Source organism: Neophocaena asiaeorientalis, unplaced genomic scaffold (genome assembly GCF_003031525.2).
Source record: "Neophocaena asiaeorientalis asiaeorientalis breed wild unplaced genomic scaffold, Neophocaena_asiaeorientalis_V1.1 scaffold204, whole genome shotgun sequence".
NCBI lineage: Eukaryota > Metazoa > Chordata > Mammalia > Artiodactyla > Phocoenidae > Neophocaena > Neophocaena asiaeorientalis.
This window is the reverse complement of record NW_020173922.1, coordinates 4,795,856-4,809,020: the sequence shown is the minus strand read 5'-3', so window position 1 is coordinate 4,809,020 and position 13,165 is coordinate 4,795,856.

The window sequence follows — 13,165 nt, the reverse complement described above, 5'->3', positions numbered from 1 at the left end:
CACACACACACACACACCACACACACACACACACACACCACACACACACACACACACCCGCCCAGGGGAGACCCAGCCGACTGAGAGGAGCGAGGAGTGAGAGGAGAGAGGAGTGCCGGGATCACGGTGGATGATCCCAGAGAGAGGGAGGCTGAGCCCAACCTACTTAGCTACCTACTGAGACAGACAGAGGGACAGACAGACCTGGGGTATGGGGTGAGAAGGGGGGCTTGGGACAGAGCTGGAAGGAGTGCAGTGAGGAGGGGTGCAGGAGAGAGGGACAAAGGGGAGAGACCCTGAGGGAGGGGAAGGGGGGAATACAGAGTCCCAGTACCAGGTCAGGAGCCCAGTACTCTGGGCTGTAGAAACTCTCTCCCAAGGAACCTGCCCCACAGACCCTGCTAGTCACCACCTGCAGACCTACCCCCACCCCAGGACCCTAGCTCTGAAGAGAAAGTTGACAGTATTGTACCTGGGCTAAACACTAAAAAGAACATCCTGGCTGTGAGGCTCCTACAGGGCAAGGTTCCACCCTTCAGAGAGGTAATAAAGGGCCCCCACCCACAGGGATCTAGGGAGACCGGGAGCTGTGGGGAGGCAGGGCAGGTGAGCAGGCCCCATGCCATGGACAAGGGAGATCAGGTTAGGGTCAGGCCCTACCACAGGAAGCCACTTTCCACCTTTCTCCTTCCACTCCAGCCCCCAAGCACTGTTCACTTCACCCAGCTCCTTCCCACCTCCACACTTTTTCAAGTATTCCACCCTCTGCCCTGTCGGGCCTTGATCCTGCTGTGCTCAATGAACTCCTACCCAATCCTCAAATCCCTGCTTAAATGCCTCTTCCTCCATGAAGCTTTCTGCATCCTTCCTCCCACCCATACACACATACAGTTAGGGACCCTCTTCTTAGGTAGGAGAGGATGACAGAAGAGAGGATTTGCTGACCTATGAGGGGTGCCTAAGCTGTGCAGAGTGGCAGTAATTGGAGGTACAGGGTCTGAGCTGTGATCAGTCTCCTCCCTCTTCAAGCTGGGCTACAGCTGGAGCTGGGGTTTCATCAACCACAGTGACATTTCTGCTATTAACTGTGCATCTACTGGGTGCCCGAGTCCACACTAAATGCTTTCTACGTGTTATATTTAACCCTCAAAACAATCCTACCACCTGTTTTACAGATGAGAAAACAAACTCCAAAAGCATAAGCCAGGAGGTCTGATCCTGTAGACACAGCTGAGCAGTTCAGAGGGCACTCTGGCCACAGCCCTTCATGGCCCATCAGACCCTAGGACATACCCAGGGAGCCACTCTACTGCAGGGGCCCAGGATCTTCTCGAAGGACACAGAGGGATCATGGCTTCCCTGCTGTCCTGCCCTCTACCTTTTGCCCTCTGCTACCTGCAGGCAGAGCTGGGCGGCAGTTGGCAACCAGCAAGGGCGGTGGGAGGAAGTGGTGGTGACAGGGCTTTGCTCCTTATCCTCAGGACCCATGACCTCAAGTCACAGCTGGACCACATTTCTGAGTTTTCACTTCCTCATCTACCCAATGAGGATGGTCACAGCCCCTCTTGTGGGGCAGGGATGAAAGGAGTTAATGTGCTCGGTGCCCACCCACCCAAGACCCGGCTCACAGATGCACCCAACAGGCCTCTCCTTCTCTCACCCCCACATCCAATCCCTCAACAAATCCTATGGGATTTACTTTCAAAGCTGTCTCAAATTGGCCACTTCTCATCAGCTCCACTGCCACCACCTGCCTCAAGCCGCCATCCTCTCTCATCAGGATTATTACTGTTGCCTCCTAACTGGTCCCCCTGCTTCCACACAGCCCCAGTACCAACAATCCCAACACTGCAGCCGAAGGGATCCTGTTCAGTGTAAGTCAGATCATGTCATTCCTCTGCTCAAAATCCTCAAATGGCTCCCTTGTCACTAAGACTCAAGCCAAGCCTTATAATGGCTACCAGGTCCTACTGTGATCTGGCCCCAGTCACCTCTCTAACCTCACACCTCTCCAGCCACACTGGCCTCCTCTCTGTTCCTCTAACACACCAGGTACACTCCCCACCTCAGGGCCTTTGCACTTGCTATTCCCTGTGCCTGAAACACTCCTTCCCCAGGTAGCTGCATGACTCACTCCTTACCCCCTTCAGCTCTCTGCTCAAATGTCACCTTCTCTGACCACCCGACCTGAAATACTACCCCCTCCCTCACCCACATCTTTCCTTCACCTGCTTTCTTTTCCTCCATAACGCATGTTTGTATACTACATGTTTACTCGCTAATTCTGGTTATTGTCTGTCTCCCTCCCACCACTACCATCACTGGGCCATAAGCTCCAGGAGGGCAGGAAATTTGTTCCGTCACTTCTGTAGCAGTGCCATCGTCTTCCCCCACCACGGCACATACCACACTGTGCCATTACTCTCTGGACTGGATGGTCCCAGAGGGCAAGGGCCCGATGTAGGGAAGCTGTGCAGTGAGGAGCAGGTGGGGAGTCAGAGTGGCCAGAGGTAGAATCCTGGGAGCCTAAAGGTCTTGTCTTTACATCCCCAACATTACCTGCAACTCCTGTGTTAACTGGGAGGAAGTGTAAGGTGCAAAGACCATGCTCACTGGCAGCCCGTGGCTGTGAGGATGATTCATCCATTAATTCAACAAACATTTACTGAGCACCTACTGTATGCCAGGCCCTGAGGTGAGGGGGAGGGGGAGCAGAGCCCAGACGAAGTCCCTCCCTCCACAGCTCACAGCCTATCAGATGATTTCCCAGGGGAAGTATCTCTGTAGGTGGAGCTTCCTGGGGCAGGCAGCTTACCTACTTCACCCCACTTATCACAAGGTGAAGTCAAATTTTAGGTATGGATTTTACTAGTTTCCTGCCTACAATCTCACCCAGACTGTGAACTCCAAAAAGGGGCATGGACTGTGTATCTAGTTATTACCGGATCCCCAGCATCTAGTCAGGGCCTGGAGGGTAGCTGGAGCTCAGTAAGCATCGGATGGATGAATGAATAAATGAGTAGTAAAATAGAAGCAGGCCCCTGAAGAAGGTGAAGACTTGGGCTTGCAGCCAAGAGAAGGCAGGGCACTGCCTGAGCAAGGTGAGGTAGAGGGAAGGTCCCCTGGAGGGGAGCAAGCCCATGGGCGGGAGGGAAGGGGGACTGCTCAGGCTCTGAGAGCTGCCTGTCCCACACCCTCCCCCAGCAAGTGTGGCCCTGCCAGTACTGGTCCAGGGCTGGTGGACAAAGCCCCACAAGGAGTGCCAGGGACTTGCAGTGCCTAGAGCCAGCCGGCTGCGGGCCCAGGGCACAGGAAAAGCCTGGCCCGCCCAGAACTTTGAGGGCCTTTGTGGGCTGCTGGGAGCCAGTCCAGGAGAATGCCGGGAACTGGCCAGGGTGGGATGGGATGCACTCCCATGCTTCCGGAGGTCCAGCTGGCCATCCAGGCCTGGATTAATAGGGGGGTTAGGAAAAGGATCTCCTTCTGCCCCCCAAATACTTACAACTTGGAGAGCTGCTAGAATTGGAGTGTCCGGCAGATCCCATCCAGGTTACTGAGGCCCAGGAGATGGGCTCAGCTAGGGCTCATAGACTTAGGGTTGAAGCTGACACTCCCCCTCACTCCACGCTTTGACCCAGGAAGCCCAGCCAGAGAGAGGAGGAGAAGCCTTTTTCAAAGCAAAGGGACACGAGATATGTCGACTCCTGCCCCAGGAAGCGCGGCCAAATGGGAATGTCCAGGGAGGGCGGGCGCGGGGCTTAGAAGCGGAGCCATCTGGGGCCACGAGGCTCTCCGCCTCCCTCTGCTGGCCGGACTCAGAATTACCAGAGCGTCTCGCGTCACAGGGCCACGCACCGGTCCTGGGTCCTCCGTGCCGCGCAGCCCAGCTCGCTCGCTCTCTGTCACTCATCCAGAAAGGAAACGAAGGTCATATAGGTCGTCCCCCTGCCTCAGCACCAGGCCCAGCCGCGCCCCAAGGTCCAGTCGCAGGCCGTCTGTAACCAGCCTCCGTGCTGGGATGCTCGCTCTTTCTGAAAGTCCTTTACCTGCACCAACCTAAGCATTTCCTTAACTTGAATCAGGTTGTCTCCGAAATACATGCTCTTCCACAGTACAGACGGAAAACTGAGGTTCCACTGACTATCCTATGGTGACCCAGGCCCCGCTTCCTTGGAACTGAGGGGAGTGCAGGTACTTCTCCCCAGGGCAGCCGGGAAGACAGGACTCTAACTGGCCGAGAAGCAAGAGGCCGCCCCGCCCAACCCCTTCCGGAGTACTTCAGAAAGCAGTCGTCCACGAATGGGTTCTTTTGAGGTCGGAGCGCCACCTGCTGGTACCTACAAGAATTGCACCTGCACCACCAGGCACAGCCACGGGCTAGGAGAGACCGCGGGGAACAATTAGAGCAGCTGATATTTATTGACTGTTTCGTTAGGGACTTCCCTGGTGGCACGGTGGTTAAGAGTTCTCCTGTCAGTGCAGAGAACATGGGTTCGAGCCCTGATCTAGGAAGATCGCACATGCCGCAGAGCAACTAAGCCCACAAGCCACAACTACTGAAGTACGCATACCTAGAGCCGGTGCTCCACAAGAGAAGCCACCGCAATGCGAAGCCGGCGCACCGCAATGAAGAGTAGCCCCCGCTCTCTGGGACTAGAGAAAACTCCCGCGCAGACCCAACGCCGCCAAAAATAAATAACTAAATTTGTAAATAATAAATGATTTTTTAAAAAAACTGTTATGTGAGCCAGGTTCATCCTAAGTTCTTGGCATTATCTCACTTCACACACTATCTCATTTCATCCTCACGGAAACCCTAGGTGAACATCATTCAGCCCATTTTACCCATGAGGACACTGAAGCTAGGAAAGTTAAGGGACCTACCCCAGAGCTCACCCTGGTGTGTACTTTAACTGGGCTCTTCCACCTGCACTGGAGGTGATGGGGGAAGTGGTAGCTCGGGAATGAGCTCTACAGGGGACACCTCCCACTTCCCGCTTCCCTCCCCAATCTTGGGTGCTATCCATCTCAGCTTAGCTTGCAGCTGGTGTGGAAGGATCCCTCAGTCTGTCTTGCCCCATCAGTGCCCATGTCCTTCTCTCCCTCAACAGTTTGAGAGCTCCTCTATGGCAGGACCAAGGCAAATCTGTTCCCATTTCCCCACCATTCAGCACTGATAACTAAATGCCCTCCGTATACTAAACGCTTCTCACCTGTGACTGCCACTTGCTGACCCTACTCGGCCCCTTCCTCACTTCCCAGTTCAGGAGCTCAGGCAGGTACAGTTTAAGTGGCTGCAAGTGATAGAAGCCGGCCTCAGTGAGAGGGGGCTCAAGTAAATGAAAAGTCCAGGAGTAGATCCAGCTGCAGGAAGTACCAAATCCAGGGTCCCAAAAGTGGTCTTTCTGCACACCTGTAGCCCACTATTCCTCTGTGTGGGCTTCATTTCCAGGTAACCTCTTCCAACAAAGTGTGGCTCAGGCAGCTCTGATCTTCCGTCTAGCTTTGAGGGAAGAAAACTTGCCCATCCCAAGAATGTAAGCAAAAGTCTTAGGACGCAGTCTCATTGGGCCAGCCAGCGAAATAGGCCCAGCCTTGAACCAGTCACTGTGGCCTAAGGAGTCACTGCCCCCCTTGGAGTGAGGAGTGGAGTCAGCCCCAGGTAATTGGTATGGACCAATAGTGGGAGGGGAAATTGTTCCAAAGGAAAACAGGGAGAGGAATCACCAGGAGGAGGAGGATGGTTGCTACACATCAAACAGCACTGACATCCACGACACCTGGCCATGCCAGAAGCCCATATTTTCTTGGCTCCAACCCATTTTTAGACTGCAGACCCCTTCCCAACTTATCCTACTTTCTTTCTTCTTTCCTTCGTTCATTCATCGAATTGTCGTTGAGACATTACATATTCATGCTTCTGGGTGAATCACAGCAGTAAACGAGAGGCGAAAATCCTTGCCCTCCTAAAGCATTTCCAGTGGGGGTGGGGGAAGAAACGAAACAATAAACACAATAAATAAGTAAAATTTATAATATTATAGACAATGATGAGTACTCCAGGGGAAATAGAGCAGTGTAGAAGGGCCCAGGAGGTGGACAGGGTGAGGGGTACTGTAGCTTTAAATAGAGTGCTACTCCCCTTCAAGTGGTGCTGGGAAACTGGACAGCTACATGTAAAAGAATGAAATTAGAACACTCCCTAACACAATACACAAAAATAAACTCAAAGTGGATTAAAGACCTAAATGTAAGGCCAGACACTATCAAACTCTTAGAGGAAAACATAGGCAGAACACTCTATGACATAAATCACAGCAAGATCCTTTTTGACCCACCTCCTAGAGAAATGGAAATAAAACCAAAAATAAACAAATGGGACCTAATGAAACTTAAAAGCTTTTGCACAGCAAAGGAAACCATAAACAAGACGAAAAGACAACCCACAGAATGGGAGAAAATATTTGCAAACGAAGCAACTGACAAAGGATTAATCTCCAAAATACACAAGCAGCTCATGCAGCTCAATATCAAAAAAACAAACAACCCAATCCAAAAATGGGCAGAAGACCTAAATAGACATTTCTCCAAAGAAGATATACAGATTGCCGAGAAACACATGAAAGAATGCTCAACATCACTAATCATTAGAGAAATGCAAATCAAAACTACTATGAGGTATCACCTCACACCAGTCAGAATGGCCATCATCAAAAAATCTACAAACAATAAATGCTGGAGAGGGTGTGGAGAAAAGGGAACCCTCTTGCACTGTTGGTGGGAATGTAAATTGATACAGCCACTATGGAGAACAGTATGGAGGTTCCTTAAAAAACTAAAAATAGAAATACCATATGACCCAGCAACCCCACTACTGGGCATATACCCTGAGAAAACCATAATTCAAAAAGAGTCATGTACCACAATGTTCATTGCAGCTCTATTTACAATAGCCAGGACATGGAAGCAACCTAAGTGTCCATCGACAGATGAATGGATAAAGAAGATGTGGCACATATATACAATGGAATATTACTCAGCCATAAAGAGAAACGAAATTGAGTTATTTGTAGTGAGGTGGATGGACCTAGAGTCTGTCATACAGAGTGAAGTAAGTCAGAAAGAGAAAAACAAATACTGTATGCAAACACATATATATGGAATCTAAAAAGAACCAAAATGGTTCTGAAGAACCTAGGGGCAGGACAGGAATAAAGACTCAGATGTAGAATATGGACTTGAAGACATAGGGAGGGGGAAGGGTAAGCTGGGACAAAGTGAGAGAGTGGCACTGACATATATACAGTACCAAATGTAAAACAGATAGCTAGTGGGAAGCAGCCCCATAGCACAGGGAGACCAGCTCGGTGCTTTGTGACCACCTAGAGGGATGGGATAGGGAGGGTGGGAGGGAGACGCAAGAGGGAGGGGATATGGGGATATATGTATACGTATAGCTGATTCACTTTGTTATACAGCAGAAACTAACACAACAATGTAAAGCAATTATACCCCAAAAAAGATGTTAAAAAATAAATAAACAGAGTGCTACTGCTAGACACCTTGAGAAGGTGAATTCAAGCAAAGACAAGAAAGAGGTAAAAAGAATTTCTCATGTAGCTATCTGGGGGGGTGGAGATTTCCAAGGAACAAGAACAGCCAGTGCAAAGGCCCTGAGGTAGGAGTGTGCCTGGTGTGTCCTTGGAACAGCAAGGAACAAAGGGAACAAGGGGAGAGTGGAGGAGATGAGGCGGAGAGGAAGGGGCCAGGTGACATAGGGCCTTGAAGGTCATTATAAGGTCTTTGGCTTTGATGCTAAGTGACATGAGGAGCCACCCAAGCTCTAGGACAAAGAACTGACCTGATTTGACTTATATGTTTAAAGGATTCCTCTGGCTGTTGGGGATAGATAGGAGGGGTCAGGGCCAAGCCTGGAGACCAGTGAGGCTACGGCAGAATTCCAGGGGAGAGTTGATGGGAACTCAGACCAGGGTGGTAGCAGCGGAGCTGGTGAGAAGTGGCCAGATTCCGGATGTATTTTGAAGTTAAAGCCAATAAGCTGAGTTGAGGGATTGGGTGTGGGGTGTCAGAAAAAAAGGAGTCAAGAGTAAAGCAAAATATGAAAACCCAAACAATAGGAAGGACGGAGTTGCTGGGAACTAAGGTGGGGAAGTATGTGCTTGAGGAGGACAGGTGGAGATTGAGACATCAGTTGGCCACCCACGTGGAGATGTCAGATAGACAAATGGATACTTGAGGAAGGTCCGGGCTAGAGATGGGCATTTGGGAGAAGTCATGAGGCCACCTAGGAGTGGGGGCGGGGTATGTCAGAAGCCCTGAGGGCTTCCCATATGAACAGGTAGGTGGGGGAAAGGGGAGCACAAGATGGGGGACTGGGAAGGAGCATCCAGAGAGGCAGGGGAAAAGCAGGAGAATGTGGGATCCCATAACCAAATGAAGAAAACATATCCAGGAGGACAGAGATGAACGAAGTCAAAGGCTCCTGATGGGTCACATGAGATGAGAACTGAAAACTGATCATTGGATTTAGCAACATGGATGTCCCTGGGGTCCTTGACAAGAGCCATCGTAGTGGGAATGGTTGAGGAGAACCTGATGAGAAAGGGATTATGAAATAGCAATTAACAAACCTGATAGCAGTATTATTCACAATAGCCAAAAGGTGCAAAAAACCTAAGAGTCCGACAGATGAAGGGATAAACAAAATGTGGTAGAAGAGATCTTTAGAGGCATGCCACCAAGTTCTGTCCTTGGCCCTGGACTTATCTGGTCCATAGATTTTTTTTTTTTTTTTTTTTTTTGGCTGCACTGCGTGGCTTGTGGGATCTTAGTTCCCTGACCAGGGATCAAACCCAAGCCCTCGGCAGTGAAAGCACAGAGTCCTGACCACTGGACCACCAGGGAATTCCCTGGTTTTGCTTTTTAACCAGTAATCTGGATGAAGACCCAGAGGCATACTCAGTGTGTTTGCAGAAAGTGGGAGATGGAGGGAGAAGACATCCGAAGCCAAAAAGAGGCAATAGAACGAGTGGTTAAGATCACGATGTCTGGATCCAGACTACCTGGTTCTATTCCCAGCTCATTTGTGATTGGGTCGACTTGGGCAAGTTACTTAAACTGTGCCTCAATTTCCTCATCTCTAAAATGGGGATAATAGTAGTTCCTCAGTAGGGTTGTTCCAAGGCCTGAATGAGTTAGCTCAGTGTCTGGCACATGGTAAGTGTATGTGAGTTGGCTACTCTCATCACTATCAGGACTGACTGGAGGGTTAAGTCAAAACCAACAAAATGGAATTTAATGAGGACAAATGGAAAAGCCATTCGAATTCCCACAAAGTACAAGTTCAAGGTCAGGAAGACCTAGCTGGGCAGCCATGCATTCATCTGTACATGAGAAACAGCCCAGGGTGTCCAGCTGATTGCCAGGGCAACTGCAGCCAACCCCGTCGTTACAACCTCCAGTGGTGTTCAGGTGTCCATCAAGAGGCAAATGGATTAACAAACTGCTATACATCCAGACAATAGAATTCTACTCAACAACAAAAAGGAACAAACTACTGATATACGCAATGACGTGAATGAATCTCCAAACTTTATGCTGCATGCAATAAGCCAGACACAAAAAAGAGTAGATACTATATGATTCCATTTTATGACGGTCCAGAATGGGCAAAACTAAGATACTGTGGAAAGAAACCAGAACAGTGGGGTCACGGGGTGACTAAGAAACTTTCTGGACTGATGGAAATATTCTATGTCTTGATAGGAGTTGGGGTATACAAGTATATGCATTTGTCAAAACTCAACCAATTATATACTTAAGATTTGTGTTTTTCATTATATATGTTTCGTCTAAAAAAGCAAAGAACCATACACAAATATTGAACTCTAGTTAGTGATATGCGTGTTGAAATGTCAGGGGGTGAAATGTACTGATACCCATAACTGACTTTGACATACGTCCAAAAACGCAGATGAACTGATGAAGGGAGGAGACATGCACAGATGATGAGAGAGCAAATATAGTATAATGTAAATTGTCAAATCTGAGTGGTGGCTATATGGGTGTTCGCTGTAAAATTTGTTCAACTTTTCTATAAGTTTAAAATTTGAGTAATAAAATATTGTGAAAAGAAGACAACTGATGGTCAAGGTGTGGGGAAATAGGCACATTCACACAGCTGTTACCCATTAGAAGCCAAAAGTGCTGCCACCTTCTGGGAAGCAATTTTTCAGCATGTATCAAAAGCCTTAAAAATTGTTCCTGGGCTTCCCTGGTGGCGCAGTGGTTGAGAGTCCGCCTGCCGATGCAGGGGACATGGGTTCGTGCCCCGGTCCGGGAAGATCCCACGTGCCGCGGAGCAGCTGGGCCCGTGAGCCATGGCCAATGAGCCTGCGCGTCCGGAGCCTGTGCTCCGCAACGGGAGAGGCCACAACAGTGACAGGCCCGCATACCACACAAAAAAATTGTTCCTGCTCTTCAACCCAGCAGTTCCATTGCTAGGAATTTATCTTAAGAAAATAAAGATGGATGGGGGCAAAGACGTAGCTACAAGGTTGTTCACTGCAACATTAATTATGATGGCAAAAAGTCCTAAATGTCCTAAAATAGGGCATGGGTTAGAGAAATGGCAGCATCTTTAAGCACTGGAGTATTATACAGCAATGAAAATGGTGCATGACAAATATTTGCTGAAATGGAAGGACATTCTCTCTACACATACACTAGTTGAGAAGGAAAAGCAGCTCTCTGGGGTTACCCTTCCCCTCACTAGAGACCCCATCCCGTGACACAGGTTACTCCATGCACCATCCCTGCCCCCATCCCAATCCCTGGAGTTCTTGGGGAGTTTCCATTTCTTCTTATCACAGCTGGCTCTGTTTTCCTTTTTCCAGGAAATTCTCCATTTCCCACCTGCCTCTTGCCTCCTGAACGCATTGTCCTATTTCCCCTGCACTATCTCTTGGGAACCCCCCTAATCCCTTCACACCGCCAGTGCCACCAGCTGGACTCACAGCTTGACTTGGGCAAGGGGAGAGTTCACCGTGTGACTGGATCTTGCAGGAGGCTTTCCCCAGGAGTTCAGGATTGCAGGCTTCACTCCCCCATTCTAAAGGGGGCCACTGCCGTTGGAATCCGGGTTTGCGATGCCTGCCCCAGGCTCAGCCCAGGAAGGAGGAAGGTGATGGAGAGTGGGAGCAAATGGTGGTTGGGAGCTTGTGGGGAGGACAGTGCTCCAGAAACATTTCCCCACATCTCTAGCATGGCCCTCCGAAACTGGAAATTCTTTCTTTATTATCAGGATCCTTTCCTTTTCTTTGTCCCTTTCCTCAATCTTCCAGAGCAGACCTGTCTTCACAACCAAATGATCCTTCAACGTGTTAAGTTGAACAAAACCTGCCTTTCTCCCCTAGAAGGCCTCCTACAACCAGCTTTTACCCCTCACTTCATTAACACACGCACTGGCGTCAGTCTGGAAGGAAAGTCCTAAAGAGCTAAACGGGGCTGTCTTTGGGTGACGGGATTGCAGATGTTTTTTCCTCGTGTGTATTTTCTAATTTCCCTATAACAAACACATATTTTCTTCTGTATTGAGAAAAAAGTAGTCACCACAGAAGGAGCCATTCCCACCCAGAGTATACCCAGTGGAGAGCTGCTCAGGAGATGAAGGTCTGGAAAGGTTGTTTTTGGGGGATTAGAACCACTTAAGCTTCAGAGAAGGCTGGCGTGGGGGTGGGAGGGCACAGACCTCTCTGCAGCCAGCTGGGGCCTGTGCACTCAGACAGAGGCACATGTTCGGTGCTCCACAGGGTGAGCTAGTTCCAACCAAGGGAACAGCACAGGAAGGCCAGTTTGGTCTCACTAGAAGGAGCTGTCCTACAATGAAACAAGCTGCCTTTTAAGGCAGTGAGCTCCCTGCCACATGAGGTGTGCAAGCAAGATGGGCAGATGTCAGGAGGGTTAGAGAGGAGATTTCTAGACAGACTAAGAGAATGGACTGAGGGTCTCTGAGGTCCCTGAAAGCAACTCAGAGTGAGTTTTTAGTCTCCCTGACCAGACAAAGCATCAAGGGAGCTCTGAGACCAGTTCTGAGATTGCTGGCAGAGGGGATGGTCAGGGGGGACTTTCTGGAGGAGGAGGCCAGATCACTGCCATTCTGGCCCCTCAATCTCCACCCTGTGGGTATATATCTTCCTGACTCCCCCGTCTGGGCTTTCTAGCCCTTTCCAGATAAAAATGCACAGGGCCTCAGCCACTGCCTCACTGCATGACCCTTGATGACTCTGTTTCTCTCTGGGCCTCAGTCTGCCCCTCTGTTCAATGGTCTCAGCTAAAACCATCCATGTTTTTTTCTCCAAGGATGGACAAACCGCCTCAGTCACACACTTATATGCAGGGAAGAGTCATTGGCGGGTTTTCTCGAGGAGGACCCTGGTTGTTTCCCATCTTACAGTCCTTGGGACTTGGGCCTGATGATTGGGTAAGATTCAGCACAGGGGGTAGGGGCCCCAGAGGCAGGCCAGGGGTTCAGCCCCTAGTTTCCCACAATCCCCACGCCCCCACCACCCAGCCCTCAGCCAAGGGGAAGGTCAGAAAGGGGATTGATATTATTATATGTTGTTTTTCCCATGGTGATGGGGGCATACATCTGAGCTCACCCCAGGGCCCCTGAACCCCTCCTCCCCACGGGCCTCAGGGAGGGGTCTCAAGTCCTAGCCTCCCTTCCCAGACTGTCCTGGCCCTGCCCAAGAGGGAGCATGCTCTGATGATACAGGGAATGTTGGGGTCAGGTAAGGCCAAGAGATAGATCAGCAGACCAGCACTCATCTGCAGATGAACTCATTCAGGGTAGGCAGTGGTTAGAAAACTGGTCGAGAGGTCAGGCAGGCCTGCTCTGAATGCCCAGCTGAGTAACCTTGGGCAAGTGCCTCCACTTCTCTGGGCCTGTGAGTTTGTTGCTGAGGATGAAATGAGACACCACTGGGGTAGCAAGGAGCTCATGGCTTCCTTTTATTCTCACACACACAGCCACTTGGAGGCGGAAGCAAACCTCAGAGCCCCACAGTTTCTCCCCAGACTTGTCCACCCCTCTGTACCCCCAGCACACACCATTCCCCTCCCACCCTTTACCCCTCCCCCTTGC